We start from the raw sequence: 19,135 nt of genomic DNA on the forward strand, positions 1-19,135 counted from the left end.
CTCATATAAAGTGCAAAGTGGAGTGCAAATAGCCCCACTGTGGGGCTGGTGCTACTCCAATATTAAATTGTGTATTTTGTTTAGAATAATATTGAACTTGTTCAAATTCATAGAACATAAAATATATATATATATATATATATATATATATATATTTTAAAACAATGCACTCAATGTAAATGTATTTAGCAGAAAATAGAAGGTTTAGATTGAAGTATATATGTACAAGGTAAATATCTTAAACTGTTGCTCTTTATATCAGTCAAGAGCATCTCACAAACAATGTCATAAAACATGAATGCTCACCAAATCGTTTGAGTTTATTTTTAAAGATTATAAAAAATAAACAATAACAATAAAATAAAAATCCTGTTTCGCGTGAACCAAGGTAATATCTACTCACTGAGGAAAAAGCATGGAAATAATAACTGAAGGCCTGTATGAATTATGAATTACAGATTATGTATTGTTCTCTTGATGATTTCAGAGAGATTTCCCTTTATGGTTCAGTTTCAAGCATTTTTCTAACATAAACTTATCTCATACCAAAGAGCATCTCGAACTGTATTACCACAAAGTATTTTTATATTGATACCAACACTAAAAAACCAAAACAAAAAAAAAAAACACTGGAGAATAAAAACCTGTATCAGAGCAGTGTCATTCAAGTCTAGCCAGTCACTTGTGTATTAATGCCACTAAAGTGTTTGAGTTTGTGGTATTCCATCTGACTGCACAGAAATTTGTACCAGAGAGAACTAAGAACATGGAATTAGGGGGATGTTACAGTATGTCCTAAAACCTCATCATAAAGTTCAAAAGTTTGTGCTTGTGAAGGAAGGCTTTACAACTTTATTAAACTACTTTGCATTTCAGAGAAAACAAAAAATATACAGAATAGAAATTTCAGAGAGGAGGATCGGAGTCAAAGTCTAGTGGCCTTGTTAAAGATGATAAGATGGTGGTTTTATTTTTTAAACATTTCTCAAATCAGACCACTGCCACCCACATTAGGATGGAAGTACATCACAATTTAGTGATTTTAATGTAGTTAAAGAATCCTAAGCTTGATTTTTTGATCTTTCACATTTTTTCCCCCTCAATTTTTTCTTTTATTTTAAATGTTTATTTTGAGTTAATTTTGAAACATATTGTCCAGCACACTGGCATGACTAAAGTTAATATTGAGGAACATGATCTTAACCACCCTGGAGATGTGAAAGAACAGACCTATGATCTACTGGAGGCTTGGTCACAGAGACAGGGCTTAAAAGGAGCATATCCAACTCTCATCAAAACTCTTTGTGACACTGAGAAAAAGAAAACAGCTGATCAGGTCCAAAAAATCATTAAGAAAGGACAAACAGCTCAGCCAAAGACTGATCAACAAAAAAGTTTAAATACAGCACGCCTCAACCAAAGTTTAAATACAGCTTTGGGTGGTATTAACTCTTTGTCTGGCCAATGCAAACAGGGGATGTGAGAAAACTGATTGACATTTTTATTGCATTTTCGGTTTGATGAAAGAAACCATTTCAGTTTGCTTCTTCGGATGGTGGTAGGCAGAATTTTGTTTTTATTTTTTCTATACGTATCTCCAGGTCATTCTAGTTAAAGTGTTAGATATGAAATGTTTGATAAAGAGTCAGAAATTGACTGTAATTATCATGATGACTTCAGAAGTCACTCATGAATGCAAGATCGGGGCAAGTGAGAATGATATTTGAACAGATAGTCCAGAACAACTAGAGACACATCTGTGTTCATCAGAGTACCATATTTGATGGAATATGTCAAAAAAAAAATTCCATCATCTGAAAGATTCTGTGACTTATAGTCTGAAGTGACTTTATACATTACTGATTTCGGCTGGTCAAACACACGCACACCAAAGCAGATGTAAACATTAGTCATTGAGAAGGATGAAGCGTTTGTAAGTTGCCTATTCAAAGTATTTTGCCTTTAAAAATTACTTAATGCATCCAGTTTATATAATATTCTGTCATCAGTACACTAATTTTGAGTTTAGAAGTAGCTTACAGTACATTGCCAGAACATAGCCACATATGTTGGGCAATTAATTTTACAGTACGCGGATATATTCACAGCAAGAGATGTCCCATTATTCAAATATTTTCATGAGTTCCAAGCTCACCTGTCAGGCTTGCACAACTAAAACTGTTTGTTAAAATTCATGGCTCTTTAATTAATTGTTTAATTTGTATTCATTACTACTTATGTTTTCTTTAGAATTCAGTTCTTGCTATGATATTTTATATTGCAAGATATCCAGCCAATATGATTTCAGATAAACTTTTAGTTTTTTTTACTGTTTTATACAGTGAAGTACTGTTTTACAGATTTAATACTGTTTCTCTGGAATTTTGGATGTGGGATGGTTAGTCAATGGACTTCAACAATGCAAGGTCCTAAATAAGAATATTCAATAAAGCAATTTTAATGGAAACAAAATAGATTTTTGTTCTTGATCATACCTAATTACATTTGTATGTTTGTATCGAAGAATTGTTAACATTTCAAGTGCTGCTCTTTTCTTTTAGGCTTGTTTAGTTATCTACACACAACTGGATTTTCGACTGTTGCTTTCTTGGCACTGATTTGACACACTAGAGTTAGAAATATTTATTATTTATAATTGATATAATATACAGTATAAACTCTTCATCTCTCTGTCTGCATTTTTTCAGAGACAGACTGGAAGTACAGAAAAATGCATACTAGAGAGAAGCTAGAATGCCACTTCACCTGGGATCTGAAGTACTATTAAAATGAACTCCAGGCTACAACTACAACCCACAAGGCTGCTTCCAACATACACACTCTTGGCTTCAACGAAGAGGCACTGATGTATTTGCACAAAACAGAAAGTGTGATCCAGAAGCAGGGAACGGAAGAGCCTGGAGCTAGGCTGCAGGTTAACAAAGCTAATCTGACTTGGGTGCACCTTCTCTTGAGAAACACAGCTGAGAGCAAAGGATACCAAGAGGAGTTAAAAAATTCAGCAAATCCACCCAGCTCCATTTGGGTGCTCTTTACACCCAGAAGTTAGTGGGGGAAAGGGCTGGATATTAGTTTAATAAGCCCAAGAAATGACAATCAATTGATTTCTTTAGGTAGGCTTTGGAAGCAGAACCAGAAAGGAAGGAATGGCACAAAGGTCTTGCCATTGATAGAACACTGATAGTATCTTGAACTAATCCTTGAAACAGGAAAAATGGAGGGGATTGGGTGGTATCCTCCAGTATTTCAAAAGTATTTCCATGGTAAAAGCTTTCAAGAAGAAGAGAGGGTTTGAGAAATGTTCCCCACCTCAGTTACAGTATTGAATCACCTGGAGAGTTACTTTTGAAATGTATTCCACTACAGATTGCAGAATACATGCTGTAGAATGTAATTTGTAACATATTCCGTTAGATTATTCAATGTCAGTAACGTATTCTAAATAATTTGGATTACTTCTTCAGCACTGGTAGATTTTTTCACTTATTTTGACTATAAAAACTCTGCCAGTACAGTAAGACAAAATACACGTTAAAAATACATTCTCTGAAAAACCTAAATATCATATGTTTCTAAAACAAGATACATCTAATTGATCTTGTTTTAAGGATTTTTAGATATTTTTACAGGAAAACAATACAAAAATTATTATCAAGAATACAATTTGTGCCCCGATATCAAAGGTCTTACTGGAAAAAAGAAATTACGATCCAACGTGAATTTTCTTGATTAAAAAATATGATCATGCCTTGTAACATGTGCATGTAAATGGCTATAAATAGCATTTTAGCTTAGCGTAAAGCTGACAATGTACACAAGGTTTATTTAAATTTCTTCTGCTCCAAACTTACTTCAAACTGTCTGCTTCACCACAGTTCAAATGCATTTTGGATTGCATCATTTATATGTATAAATGTTTTCCATCTGAAAGGACTAAATATTAAATGAAACAAATGACAATAAAATGCAAAGTAATCTCTTCAGTAATCAAGACACTTTTTGAAATGTAACTGTATTCTAATTACCAATTATTTAAATTTAAACTGTAGTGGAATATAGTTACTCATATTTTGTATTTTAAATACGTAATCGTGTTACATGTATTCCGTTACTCCCCAAAACTCCAAATTGAATAGTATAAAAGTCCTTTAAAAGACTTTAAAGAGGTGCAGAGATCCTCGCTGTGAGGAAATGTTTTAATTACAGCAGAGAAATCAGCAAGAAAAAAATGCAATGTGTTACTTCAGACAAATTATCAGTTCTGTCACAAGGACATGTAGAAGAGACCTTAATTAAAAACAAATGATTATGGTGCATATTCTCTCAGTTTTACCCTAGCTTGCACTATAATGGAGAAATTGTGCTCAGCCAGGAACAGATGTACATTATAACAGTTGTTGACATTTAAGCATACAATTTGAGAGTGACAACATATCACAAAATGTCCCAGTTGTGTATTTTTGTAATTTGTAATTTTGTAACACCATCAAATTTGTTCAAGAATTTTTCATATGCACTACAAAAACTATAAAAACATTAAACGTGGCTGCTCTTGGCCTAAAGAATGTAAATTAATTTGAAACTAAATAATGCAGTCATCGTGTATGTACATTAAAAATGAAATTATTCTATTTATAAAAATTGGGAAAAGTCGTATTTACACAGCTATCTTCAGTTGAGTGAATGAAACTTGTGAGTTGTGTTGCATGCATGGGACTTGATAGGGATCTTATGTGTTAGTAAGGAGGTGAACTGAAAAATTATATTAGATTTACTATATACTCAATTATATTACAATTACTGTATATCACAGATTAAATAATATCACAATAATGAACTCAATGTTGTAATTTTGTCGGTGTAGATGTGGACCTGAACACTTACCTGTCAGAAATAGCCTGTTTTAGGCTATAACTTGAGCTGTTGCCCAGTGCACTGGCATGACTAAAGTTAATATTGAGGAATTGTAATTGCAATTTCATTTAGTACAGTAACAGAAATTAAAGATTTCACCTTTAAATTTAATTCGTTTTTTCTGAGGGTGGTAGGCAGATTTTTTTTCTGTGCACATCTTCAGGTCATTCTAAAATAGTTAAAGTGTTGGATATGAAATGTTTGATATAGATTTGGTAATGGACAGGTAGTGGCATGATGACTTCAGAAGCCACTCATGAACGCAAGATTGGATCAAGTTAGACTGATATTTGATCAGACAGTCCGGAACAACCAGAGACTCATTTGTGTTCATCAGAGAAATTGAATCCTATATTTCAGTGTCAAATCACTTGTTCACTCTCACTTTCTTTTAGCCCTCACTTCCTTTAATAACTTCTGAATTGTATATTTTTAATTCTGTAAATAATGTCCTAAGTGTTCATCATAGCAAATCTTCTACAAATTAATTATTTCCTTGTCTAGAACAGTACAATCTGTAATTGCTGATTAACATAAATGTAAAAATATGATTATATTTGTGACATTTGGTACAAAATAAAACTTATTTGTAACACATGTGAGAAATTCTTTAAAAGTTGCAAATGCAAAGATTTAACGTACAATACTTCGCCCAGATTCACTCAAATTCCTTCATTCAAATTGTGCAAAAAATGTACTGAGTTGTTTTTCAAGATCACAAGAATAAGTTGTGTTAGCTTTCTGCTAATTTACTGTTATTAGACACTTTTAAAATTACACTTGATGTGGATGGAGACATAATTATGCTTTTGATTCTTCACTTTCTTTCGATGCTTATGTTAGTAAGGTTGTAAAAATGGCTTTTTTTCACCTTCGTAACATCTCCCGCTTTTGCTCCTCTCACAGCCTCCAGGATGCTGAAAGCTTATAACATGCCTTTGTGGCATCAAACCTAGATTACGGAAATTCACTTTTTCATGGTTCTTTCTGCAAAAACTGTCAAGACAACAATATGTGCAAAACCCTGCAGCTCACCCTATCACTCTTAAAAAATAAATAAACGCACACATCACTCCAATTCTTCAGGTCCTCCACTGTCTCTTTTCACATAGAGTTAAAGATCCTCATCCTTACATACATTTTAGTGTTGCTGCCCTTTGTATTGTTGAAATTGTGATTTATTTCTTGTTTTGATTGACTTTGTAAAGTGAACTTGCTTTTTAGAAAGGCGTTATACTGTATAAATTAAATGCATTATTATTATTAAAGACAGTATTTAAAGCGATTAACATAAAACTACATTGGCCTGACCTATAACGATAATAAAGCATATCATTAACAGCCTCTCCCATACTGATAACATCACATAGAGCAATCATAAAATGATTAGTGGAACATGCATATTATGAATGTTCACAAAAACGAAACCTTGCAAAGAATAGAAACTACAAGGTAGATCATGAGCCCATGTGTTTAATGGTTTTGTTTTTAAAGATAAGACACATCAAACCAGAACACTACCACCCATTACAATTAAGTGTTTTAAAATGTATTAATGAAAATACTGAGTTAATGTCTATGATGCAGATATAGTATATTTAATATCTTGTAATGTTTCTTATCTTTCTTGTTTCAATCAAGCTCCTTATACTGTTGTCAATGTTCTGTGAGCTAAATGTTGTGTCTGACTCAGCAGTCAATGTTGTCCTATTCTGCAACTCCAGCTCCCAACTAAAAAGCCACCTTGAGAAGCTAGAATGCCACTTCACTTGGGATCTGGGCTTCCATATCAATGAGCTCCAGGGGTTGAGGAGGAACTTGCAAGATGTGGATTCAGCATGCATGCACTTGGCTGATTCACTACAACAACCTGCTGGTCTACATCCAACATGATCTTGGATCCAGTAAAGAGGCAATGATGTACCTGCACAAAGCAGAAAGTGTGATCCAGGAGGAGGGAACCAAAGAGACTAGAGCCGGGCTGCAGGTGAACAAAGCTAAACTGGCATGGGCACAATTTCTCTTGGGAAACAAGGCTGAGAGTAAAGCATACCTAGAGGAGGTAGAAATGCTCCAGCAGATGAACACAGCTCCACTTGGATGCTCTTTTCACCCAGAAGTTAGTGGGGAAAATGGCTGGACAATTGTGAAGTTTAACAAGTCCAAGAAACACCAGTCAATTGATTGCTTTAAAATGGCATTGAAAGCAGAACCAGAAAGGAGGGAATGACATAAAGGTCTTGCCATTGTGCTGTCCAAGTCTTTCACATTGCCTGAATTTAATCCAGACCTGAAAAATAAGATTCTACAGAAGTTTAAAAGGGCAAAAGAGATAGACCCAAACGATTTGTACCTGCAGGACCTTTGTTTTTGAACTTTCAAGTGAAGGAAGAAAAGAATGACAAGAAGGTGCAGCATTTAATACAGAGATACATGAAATTTGTATGGTGTAGAGTATGAACGGAAAATCATGAACTCATTAACTCTGAATGCAATGCACACATTTATGCGAAGGCTCCTAAACCCACACCCTGTGACTCCCCATCTAAATCACGAGGTAGTGCCAGCAAGTCTGGGAGTTAGAATGCTTCTTGACGTTTTTACAACCCAAAGAGCCTCTCCAGAGACACTCGTGATATCGCCATCTACACACTGAAAATCTATACACACACACGTTCATACCATTTAAAACCAAGAAATGGCTTATTTTTAAGGAAATATGTTTTATTCCCGTATGCTTGGGTATTTCTGCTGTTATATCAAACTAGTTAAGATTGTTTAGTTGTGTAGTTAAACTCTGAGGGCTTATATAAAGAGTCTAAGAATATATATTCACTTTTAAGTGTACCAAATACAAGTTTCTTGGTATCAAATTAAACCTTATGACTCGCCCTAGCTGAATATAATATAAGGTTACATTAAAATGTATTCTGCTATGTTTTACCATCTTTTGAGTGATTCAAACCACATCCGGACCCTGTCATAAATTAGGCAAATGACTAGCCTTGACAAGACAAAGGGAACCATCTCGCCCCAAAACTGAGGAGCCTCATTGGGTCATTCCTCCCAAAGGAGGCGTGACCTCCCTACCTTAAAAGTCAGGATCTGGTGTGGAATCACTCTCTTCCTCTTGTCTTTTTGTCCTCTCTTGCTCTCTTGTCCTCTTGCTTTCTTTTCTGAACCTCTTTTTTTTTAAGTTTTCTTCAACTTCTCTTCAAACTCTCGTCAGACATGTCTTTTGTTTTATTTGGCGTTTATCTCAGTCTGTTTCTTGTCTTCGGATAAAGCTCAACACTCTACGTTTTTGGAGCAATCCGATAGCCTCCGGGTGAAAGGACTCTCTCTCAGTTTCAACCATTACTCCTAAGATGCTTTGAACTTCCCGCGAGCGATCCACGCTCGAGAAGCACCAAGAGAAATCCTCCATCTCACGGACGCAACGAGGACATTCACGCACACACGCAGTATTGTTCAGCGACACAAAGGTCCAGTTTGCAAGTATTATCCCATCTAAATTCAAATGCGTTAAAATGTGTAAGTCCCTTGCTGGCTCTTAAGGTTTAACTGTTGTAACAAGTTTGCTATCATTTTCCTTACTGTTTTACTTTGTTCTATGTTAAATGTTTGTTGTTAAATGTGTTCTATGTTTGTTTAAGTGTAGTGATATATCCTAGTTCCTTGTATTAAACCCAATTATACGCTTGATTGTCTGTGTTTGTTGGTCATAAAGCAAAGCCTCTTTTATGTGCGATCTAAAGCTACGAGCTGATATTATCAAAGTAAGTTAACGTGCTTTGATTAAGTAAGCTTATACTAAGAATAAACCTTCTGGAGAATTGATCAAAAGTGTCGAGCAAAGTGGTTCGGTGGACGAACTGATTGGTTGCGGTACGGGTTAATTCCATTAAGGTGTTCTGAAAATTAATACAGCCTGTCTGCAATTTAGAATGTATTGGTATCTCGTTCAAACCGTATGATTAATCATTGATTACAATCATTAATATTAATTGTACATTCCCCAAACCTGAACCAAGAAACCCTACAATGGCTTGGGTTACATTCTCAAGTACTTAACAAACATTTCCATAGACAGAGCAATTCAGGAGGGAGAAAGAACAAAATTGAAAACAAAATGAAGTTTTACTCAATTGAAGAAAGACAGTTAGGAAAGGCAGATTTGGGCTAAGAAATCCATTGAAATCCAGGCAGACGGCCAGGAGACCAAGCAGACCAGAGCAGATCAGGTGGATGGCCAGGTGACCAAGGAGAGCAGAGCAGATCAGGTGGACGGCCAGGAGACCAAGGAGACCAGAGCAGATCAGGTGGATGTCTAGGAGACCAAGCAGACCAAAGCAGATCCAGCGGATGGCCAGGAGACCAAGGAGATGACCTCAGGGTAGGGACTGGGTCAGGAGTCCCGATTGGCGGCCACAGGGCCAAGACAGGGTCAGGAGGCCCGGGAGGCAGCCACAGGGCCGAGACAGGGTCAGGAGGCCTGGGAGGTGGTCACAGGGCCAAAACAGGGCCAGGAGACATGGGAGGTGACCACAGGGCAGGGACTGGGTTAGGCGGCAGAGCCACTGGTGGAGGGGTAGGTAGAGCTGCTGTAAGAGGAGTCTCTGGAGGAGTGGGCAGAACTGCTGGAGGAAGAGTCTCTGGAGGAGTGGGAGGAGCAGCTGGAGGAGGAGCCGGGAGAGGCTTGACAAAGACAGGTAGATCCCTGGGAGGCTTGAGGGGCAGAGCCATGGAAGGCAGAGCTGTGAGAGGCTCGAGGGGTGGAGCCGTGGAAGACAGAGCCATGGGATGCTCGAGAGTAAGAATCCTGGATGACTGGGTAATGACCTCCATGATTGTGAGCACTGGCAGTGACAGGGGAACAACCTCCATGGTCGTGAGCACTGGCAGTGACTGGGGAACGACCTCCGTGGTCATAAGCACTGGCAGCAACTGGTGAACGACCTCTGTGGTCTTGAGCACTGGCAGCGACTGGGAAGAAGTTGTCTTTTTCCTTCTCCTCCTTTTCTGGACAGCTGAAAGCGTAGTCACGGGAACAGACGAGGCCACAGGCATAGGTGCTGGCTCGTTGGCTGTGGCAGGTGCAGGCGCTGACTCGTTGGCCGAGGAAGACTCTGAGAGTGGAGCTAGGAGAGGCTCGACAAAGGCAAGGAGCCGTGGAAGGCTTAGAGCAGGGAGCAGAAGATGCAGGTTTTGGCCCAAGGTTACCGCCATAATCTACTGTGTAAAGGGATCTGCAAAGTTCCAGAGCCTTCTCCACATATTCACAGAGTGTCCAGTGAGGATCAGCCGGAAGCCTTCAGTGCACTCTTCAGACCAGTCCGCAAGAAAACCACCAGAGAGCGGTCTTGATAGTGCACTAAATTCGCTAGCTCTAAAAACTCACAGACAGGATCTTCAACTGGACAGTCCCCCCACATCAGGAACAGAATTCTGACAGCCGCTAGATCCATTTTTGGTCAGTCTTTCTTTCTTTCAGTAGGCAGGCGAGGAATGAGGATCTATTTACAGCTTTAATAAGACTCAGACAAAGACAAACAAAGTAACTCAGTATATAAGGAAACAAAACACAGAGAAAACTACACAGGACTATAAAACGAACAGGAATCAGGACCAGGGAACACTTGACACAAACGAAGATTTTTAGAAGAATATCTCAGCTATGAATGTGCATATTCTGCAAGTGAATTGTGACTCCAAAGGCTCCAAAAAGGAGATAAAGTCAGCAAAAAGTAATCCATAAGACTCCATAAGTTTAATCAATGTCTTCTGAAGTGATCCAGTTTGTTTTGCCTCTGCGCCTTCACGAAGAGAAATGGGCATTCTCATCCTCAAATATCTCATTGACTGGCTGATTCTGGCCCATTCGCAGGACCTGTTGTGTGCATACAGGGACCTGGTGCTCATGCACCTCAGCCGTTTGGGGCTTCGGGTCAACTGGGAAAAGAGCAAGCTCTCCCCGGTTCAGAGCATCACTTTTCTTGGTATGGAGTAGATCTCGGTCTCAATGAAGGCACGCCTCACAAACGAGCATGCACAGTCAGTGCTGAACTGTCTGTGTATGTTCATGCAGAACACATTGGTGCCACTGAAATCTTTTCAGAGGCTCCTGGGTCATATGGCATCTTCAGCGGCTGTCACGCAGCTCGGGTTGATGCATATGAGACCTCTCCAGCACTGGCTTCAGACCAGAGTTGCGAAATGGGCATGGTGTGTGCATGTGTGCATGTCACACAGTGTGCATGTCACACAGGTCTGCTGCCATCTGTTCAGCCCTTGGTCCGACCACAGACGGTTTCATCCAGTGTATTGTCAGGTTCAAACAGGTAAGTCTCCGGACAGCTGGCCAGGTGTACCGCTTGCGTATATCGCCTTTCCTCTCCCTTGAGGCGAAGACGTGCACTCCTTCTCCCAGTCTCTTTCACAAAAGAGTGGACCTTGGATGTCCTTCCTCCTTAGCCCTGTGGCTGGTGAGTTTTCAGAGAAATTCTCCACCGGCCCAGTACGTGTGTCAATTAGGCCCTGTACTGGGGTAGGTGCTCCATAGGGACTGTGATAGCTGTTTTCCATAGGGACCCCTAGTGTCACTACATTGACACAACATTGAGTGAGTGAAGAAGGGGAACATCATGGTTACAAACGTAACCTCCGTTCCATGATGGAATGAGACATTATCGTTTGTCAACAAATAATAATATATTATAATAGTAATACATCTCAATCGTGCACCTTTAACTTTTAAACCCTCACACTTTTATTTTGACATTCTGAACTCTCCATGAAGTCCTGTAAGTGTCTATTTGTAGGCACGTTCACAGTAGTTTAATTCTCTTCTTACTCAAATTCTGGAAAACACACAGTATCAGATTTGGATTGGCTCATCGAACCGATACCCGATCTGATATAAAATAGCCAACTCTTAAATTATGTAAAAATGTTCATGCGATCAGGTTTCTATACTATTGGAGGGAGTCCAAACACAATGATTCAATCAACTTTTATATGAAAGCGGCAGCAATCAAAAACTTTTCAGAAGAAAAGCAGAAGAGTATAGAGATTCTTGAACATAAAGTGAAGTTGGGAAAAAATCCTTGCTGTGAGAATTAACAACAACAAAACGATGGAGAAGATATGTTCTTCGATTACTGCTCGATAGTACAGCCAAACTGTGCATATTGCCACCTAGTGGACTCTTCTATCTCAACAGACAACCTTGCGCATGCACGTTTGTCCGAAAGGAGATAAAAATCTGGTTGCACACGATCACTGTGAGCAGACGTCCGCGGACACTCCTGATGACAAAAAATACATCAAGCGGACTGTGCATGGACCATCACGGAACGCGGACAGGTGAAGTATACTTTGGGTTTTAAGAACACTATGGTCTTAATAAAGTGACCGACGTGGACTACAGCTGTAGCCCATTCGATGTGTTGTGCATTCTGAGATGCTATTCTGCTCACTACAATTGTACAGAGTGGTTATCTGAGTTACTGTAGCCTTTCTGTAACCTCGAACCAGTCTGGCCATTCTCCGCTGACCTCTGTCATCAACAAGGCCTTTCCCGTCCGCAGAACTCCAGCTCACTGGATGTTTTTTGTTTTTGGCACCATTCTGAATAAACTCTAGACACTGTTGTGTGTGTGAAAATGCCAGGAGATCAGAAGTTATAGAAATACTCAAACCAGCCCATCTGGCTCCAAAAATCATGCCATGATTTTATGCATTGCTGCCACAAGATTGGCTAATCGCATAAATAAGGTGTACAGGATTTCTGAACAAAGTTCTTAGTGAGTGTATGTTCACTGTAAAAAAAAGGAATTGTTGAGAAAAGTAAAAAAGTAAGTCAGCATGATACATAAGATTTTTGAGTTCTCTCAACAGTCTTAATGTTTGACCTCAGTACAATTTCTTTGTTTGGTCAGTTTGAATTTGTTTGATAACTTAATGCAAAATGCTTTGTTCAGCCATAAATTCTTCAATAAGATTTCTTGTTCAGCAATTTATCAGTTAGCACAACTGACACCATTTCATTCTTATGTATGGTTTAATATGACATTTTATGTGAAGTTAACTATAATCTTTGCCTCTGAAGAAAGGCACGTCTCAAAAATAGATGGGCAATAGTTTGATACAGACACACCCAGACCTCAATCCTTAACAAATATACATCAATAATGGTGACAATCAACAAACAACCTTAAAAGGTATGCAAACATTTTCCAACTCACCGAAAGATATTAAGGAATTAAGTGTCATAAGATATCTCACCAGTCTCTTTGCTGCTGTTGTTTTAGATAACCTCTTCTGCTCGATGATGGTCTCAATAAAGCTCACTTGGTATCTTGTGAAGGGTTTTGGAAAGAGGGGGCATGGCTAATCCAAGGGCTCAGCTTGTGGAAATTGTAGAAAAGCTAAAAAAGTTTATAGCACCTTTAAAGGAATATTCAGGTTTCAATACAAGTTAAACTCAATCGACAGCATCTGTCCATAATGTTGATAACCACAAAAAATTATTTCAACTTTCCTATTCTTTACAAAAAGCAAAAATCGAAGTTAAAGTGAGGTACTTCCAATGGACATTTTTGGAGGCTTTCAAGGTAGAAATGTGAAACTTTTATTTTATAAAAGCACTTTCATTATTTCTTCTGTTAAAACTCATGTATTATTTGAGCTGTCAATTTGTTTAAACCATTGTTTTTCATCATGGAACGAAGTTGTACAATTGGCTGTAATTTTACACAGAAAATGTTTATCACAATAAAATCATGTTAACACATATTGTTTGTCTTGTGGCTTTTTTTTATTGGATTGGTGCCATTCACCTCCATTATAAGTGTAACCCAGATTTTTGATTGTTTCGATTATGGCTCATCCATATGCGAGTGCAAGAAAGGCTATCCAGTCTGGTCCACACAAACAGAAGGTCAACTGTGGCAAAAGTCACAGAAAGTTTTAAGTAGCCGCAGCCTGGTCAAAAAGTATAAGTATAAGTGGAAAAAATGTAGGCCCATTTCTTGCAAGGGACCTTCCACACTATCTGAACCCTTAATATCAAGCATATGTACTTTGTCATTCTTTTGTAAATGCATCCAAATTCACCAAAACACGCTGACATCGCAAGTTTTTTGCAATTTTTCATTTTTTTGAAGAAAAATGCACTTTTCTACAGGTCTCTGAATTTGAGAATAATCGCAATGTGTTTGGGCATTTTGGTGACTTTTACTCCAAAATGACACCTTAAATATGCTTGATATTAAGGGTTCAGATAGTGTGGGAGGTCCCTTGAAAGGAATGGGCTGAAATGTTCATACTTTTTAAAATCACCTTTCTACAGTTCTCTGACTTCTGACAGCTTTTTCTCTGACTTCTGCATGCATCTGTCTGCAAAGTGACAAAGTAAGGTGTATGTCAGGCTTAACTTGTGAATGCAAAAATGGGTCATTTGCAATCAGACTGATCTGTGAACAGAAAATCAAATGTAAACTCAGCAAAAAAAGAAACGTCCTCTCACTATCAACTGCTTTTTTTTTCAGCAAACATAACATGTGTAAATATTTGTATGAACATAAAAGGATTCAACAACAAAGATAGAAATTGAATAATGTGTTAACTTCACTAATCCACCTTATTGCCATAATTATTGCAAACATCTCTCCAGTATACACTGATAGGTAATCTGAAATCCTGCTATTCTTATACACGTTTAACTTTGAAATAATGAATGCAGCACCCACATGACCTGTTTTTGGATCTTTCAAAGCATCGGTATAAATGTGCATATAATCCCCATATCTTGACCCCACATACTCCCTTACATCATATAACGCTGCTTCATATGGACTTTCCTTTTGCCTTCTTTCTAATAAATTTAGATCAACTTCTGCTTGGGGCATAACCCACAATGGCACAGGAGATACAGGAATTATTGGAACCTATCTAAATTCTTCCAGTCTCATACCTTTTACTCATTTCCCCACAGTCCATCCAAATCTATTGCACTCTTCTCATATTCCCAACTAGGCACCAATACCTTATTTGTAGGGTGATACTCTGACCTCTTAGATTTACCCAATAAGATGCCATTAATTGTTGTCTTCTTATCTGCAAAGGCATTTCAATCATTTCTACTTGAAGAGCTGAAACTGGAGAAGTCAAATATGCTCTGCAACAAATTCTTGGGGCTTGAGACTGAATTTTATCCAAATTAATTCATTGAGATTTATTTGCAGAAACATATACTATGCAACCATTATCCAATATAGTTCTTATTGTGAATGTATATGGTTTTTAAAGCCAAACTCTCTTCTAGAAATCTTTTATTTACATGTTCCAGTTCTTGTTTATATAATTTTTACTTAACATCCACCATCCTAATCATGTTTGTAAAAAGTATTATTTTTGTCTTTTCCACTGAAAACTTGAATCCATTTTACCCTGACCATTTTTCTACTTCATTTAACAAACATTGCATTTTCTTTATATTATATTCTCTATTCTTTCCTTTAAACCAGAGTGCCCCATCATCATCAAACAATTATTTACCCACACTTGTATGTATCCTTGTGAAAATATCATTAATCACGATGATAAATTAAAGTGGATTTATTATACTGCCATGGGGTGTTCCATTATCAATCACACCACTAGAGGATATAGCACCGCCACTCTTCACCCCAATGCTTCTCCTGATTAAAAACTATTTAACCAAGTTATACGTTCTTCCTTTTATACTCATCTTTCCTAGCTTTATTAATAATCCCTCCTAACACAACATATCTTACACCTTTTCTATAGCGAAGAAAACAGCGATGACACTTTCCTTATTTATAAATGCCTTCCTTATAGCTTCTAAAGATACTATTGGATCCAAAGTCCTTCTTCCACACATAAACCCACAGTAGAAAGACTTTAGAGTCCTAAGTTTTTATAACTGTGACCTTAATTGCATCTGTAAGCTGTTAGTGTTTTTATGACCATTCCACAGGTGCATGTTCATTAAATGTTTATGAACCATAAAACAAGCATGGAAAACATTGTTGAAACCTTTTACAATAAAGATCTTTAAAGTTATTTGGATTTCTACAAAATTATCTTTAAAATATAGTGTCCTGAAAAAGGGACATTTCATTTTTTTTTATAAGCAAAAAGGCCCAGTGGTGTTCATTGAATTACTGAATCAATTTTAGTTCAGTTTCTCTTTTTCATTCATTGTACCTCATCCCTCATGTCCCTTCTCAATGAGATATCAAATGTCCTGTTTAACTGTGTCGATCATAACAAGCTTTTGAAAATCTGTTTCTCTTCATAAAAAGTAATAGCCTTTGCCAGTCACATCACTTGAAACTTTGCGATTGAAACTGTTCTTGGGTAATTTCATGTAATACTCGTAACACGCAATTATGGGAGGCCACCCGCCAAGGCAGAAAGCTCAGCAAACAATGCTTAAGGAGTGATATACTGTTTTGTGTACAAAAAAATACATAGTCCTTCCGAACTTGTTTCGCCCTGGCGCTCTCACTCACATACACGCAAACGCATGTGTTAAGAGCCGTTCACATCCAACTAGTTTTTTCTGTTCTGTTTTTCCATTTTTCTCTTTTTTAAACACATATTGGACGAACGTCCATACCTGCTGCACCACGTCTCTCTATTTGTTAAGTGTCTCATGCCGGACCGGCACATTTTTAGACTCTGTGTCAAAAAAGAACGTCAGGTCTCAAAAAGACCCATCGAGACACACACACGTTCTGTTTTATAAGTTGCGCAGCTTCTAGACTTGAAAAATATATGTATTTCTTTTTTTATCACTATATTGTGGAAAAACTGGAAAACATGTCATAATTATTATTATTATTAACTACAATTTTATTTCATTAAACATTTTGAATGTACATGGCTAAAATTGCTGATAGGATGAATTTAAAATTGATTTTATGTAATTGTTTAAGCAAAATGTTTGAAATTGGGTCCCCAGACGTCAGTTGCTTGGGGCTTTAAAAATCGTAAACACCCCCCTGGGAGGAAGGTCCATAAACTATCTTTAAGAGCAGCTCATAGGAACAGCAAATAAGTTTTACCTCTGCTGGAAGAAACATATTTCCAAGACAGACTGCCACCTATTATGATGGAGTAAGAGAATTTATTTATTTGAAAATGTAGTCATAATTGAAGTAAAATGGCTGTGATGAAAGTGATCTTTCACTGATAATGTCTGTTGTTTAGCTTTAAAATCAGAAGTGCAGGATCAATGTTAATGTTACTACTGAAATTCTACTTTTACAATCCATATGTTTTTTATTTGTTTGTGTTTCACCTTATAATTTTATAAAATCAAAGTATAGGCCTGTTGTTGTTGTTAAGCTACATACTGTATAATGTTGGTCTAACATGTTTTTTATGTAGATGCAAAGTTATTCACATTTCAGTAGTAGCCATCTGTGACAAAACAAAAAATTCTGGATAAAAGTGTCTCACTGCAACCATGATTTTTCTTTTTTTTCTTTTTATTATTTTAAGGAGGGATGACATTCAATTATGCCACAAATGCTGTTGATTGAGCTGAACTGAACTTGATTCTGTTTGCGTGATACGCATTAATTCAAGATAAGGTCACTTTAATGTAACAAAATCAAAGCTTTTGTGTCTAAATAATCTCTCTTTTTCAGCTTCCCTCTGAAATGCCACCTTGAGAAGCTAGAATGCCACTTTACCTGGGATCTGGGGTGCTATAAACATAAGCTCCAAGAGTTATGGGACAACTTTCATAACATGGACCAGCAGACGTGCACTTGGCAGGTTCACAACAACAACCTGCTTGGCTACATCCAATATGCTCTTGGCTCCAACAAAAAGGCACTGCTGCACTTCTGCAAAGCAGAAAGTGTGATCCAGGAGCAGGGAACAGAAGAGGCTGAAGCCAGGCTGCAGGTGAACAAAGCTAACCTGGCTTGGGTACACTTTCTGTTGGGAAACACGGCTGAGAGCAAAGCATACCTAGAGGAGGTAGAGAAGCTCCAGCAAATGCACCCTGCTCCACCTGGTTGCATGTTACACCCAGAAGTTAGTGGTGAAAAGGCCTGGACATTAGTGAAGTTTGACTATTCAAAGAAAAGGCAGTCAATTGATTTATTTAGAATGGCCTTGAAAGCAGAACCAGAAAGGAAGGAATGGCACAAAGGTCTTGCCAGTGCAATGTCCAGGCCATTACTAATGTCTGAATTTACTACAGATGAGGTTCTAAAGCAGTTGAAAAGGGCAATAGAGCTAGACCCAGATAGTGTGTTCCTACAGTCCCTTTATTGGCTAAAATTGTCTGAGGTGCCGGCAAACTATAAAAATAACTATGATAAAGAAGTGCAAAGTTTACTACAAAAAAGCATTGATACTGGAAACATGGAGGGATTGGGTGTTATCCTCCAGTATTTCCAAAACATTTCCATGGACAAAGCTATTCAAGAGGGAGAGAGAGTTCGAGAAAAGTTCCCTACCTCCCCTAGAGTTTTGAGAAATGTGGCAAACTTATATAAATCTAAGGTTTACAAGATGAATAAAGACAGCAGAGAAAAGCAGGCTTTGGTTGAGATGTCCATTGATCTCTTTGAGGAGGTCCTCAAACATTATCCTCGTAATTTCAAAGTAAAGCTATCTCTTGCAAAAATGTACCAAAATGCACACAACATTGAGAAAGCAAATGAGATATACAGTGAGCTCCTATTAGAGAAAGATGATCTCCCTCCTGATAGACTACAGTATCTATACTATAGTTATGCCTGCTATCTATTTCATTCTAGACAGTCTAGAGAAGATGAATCAATCCTTTTTCACATGAAAGCAGCAGAAATGACAGATAACAGAGGTTGTAGACAGAAGTCTATAAAAGTCCTTGAAAACACCTTGAAGAGCGGTAGAGATCCTCGCTGTGAGGACATTTTATGTTTACTGCAGAGAATTCGGCAAGAAAACATTTAATTTGTTACTACTGACAAATGATCAGTTTTGTAACAGGGGCATTAAATGTGGTTGACATTTAAGCATGACAATGTAAGAAACGATGTGGCAACATATCACAAAGGCTAATTTCCAATAATAAGTCTACTGAATTCAAGTTTTAAAAATATTATTTTGTATTTTGTTAGTGCATTTTTATAACAATATATATTTGTTCAAATGTTTTTTTACATCA

At 37.5% G+C, this 19,135-nt stretch overlaps 1 pseudogene; it reads left to right on the forward strand.

The window, feature by feature from the left end:
* The first annotated feature begins 1,168 nt into the window (after positions 1–1,168).
* LOC127656762 (interferon-induced protein with tetratricopeptide repeats 1B-like) lies at positions 1,169–18,921 on the forward strand (annotated as a pseudogene).
* Positions 18,922–19,135: the final 214 nt, after the last annotated feature.

This window comes from Xyrauchen texanus, chromosome 16, assembly GCF_025860055.1.
Source record: "Xyrauchen texanus isolate HMW12.3.18 chromosome 16, RBS_HiC_50CHRs, whole genome shotgun sequence".
Taxonomy (NCBI): domain Eukaryota; kingdom Metazoa; phylum Chordata; class Actinopteri; order Cypriniformes; family Catostomidae; genus Xyrauchen; species Xyrauchen texanus.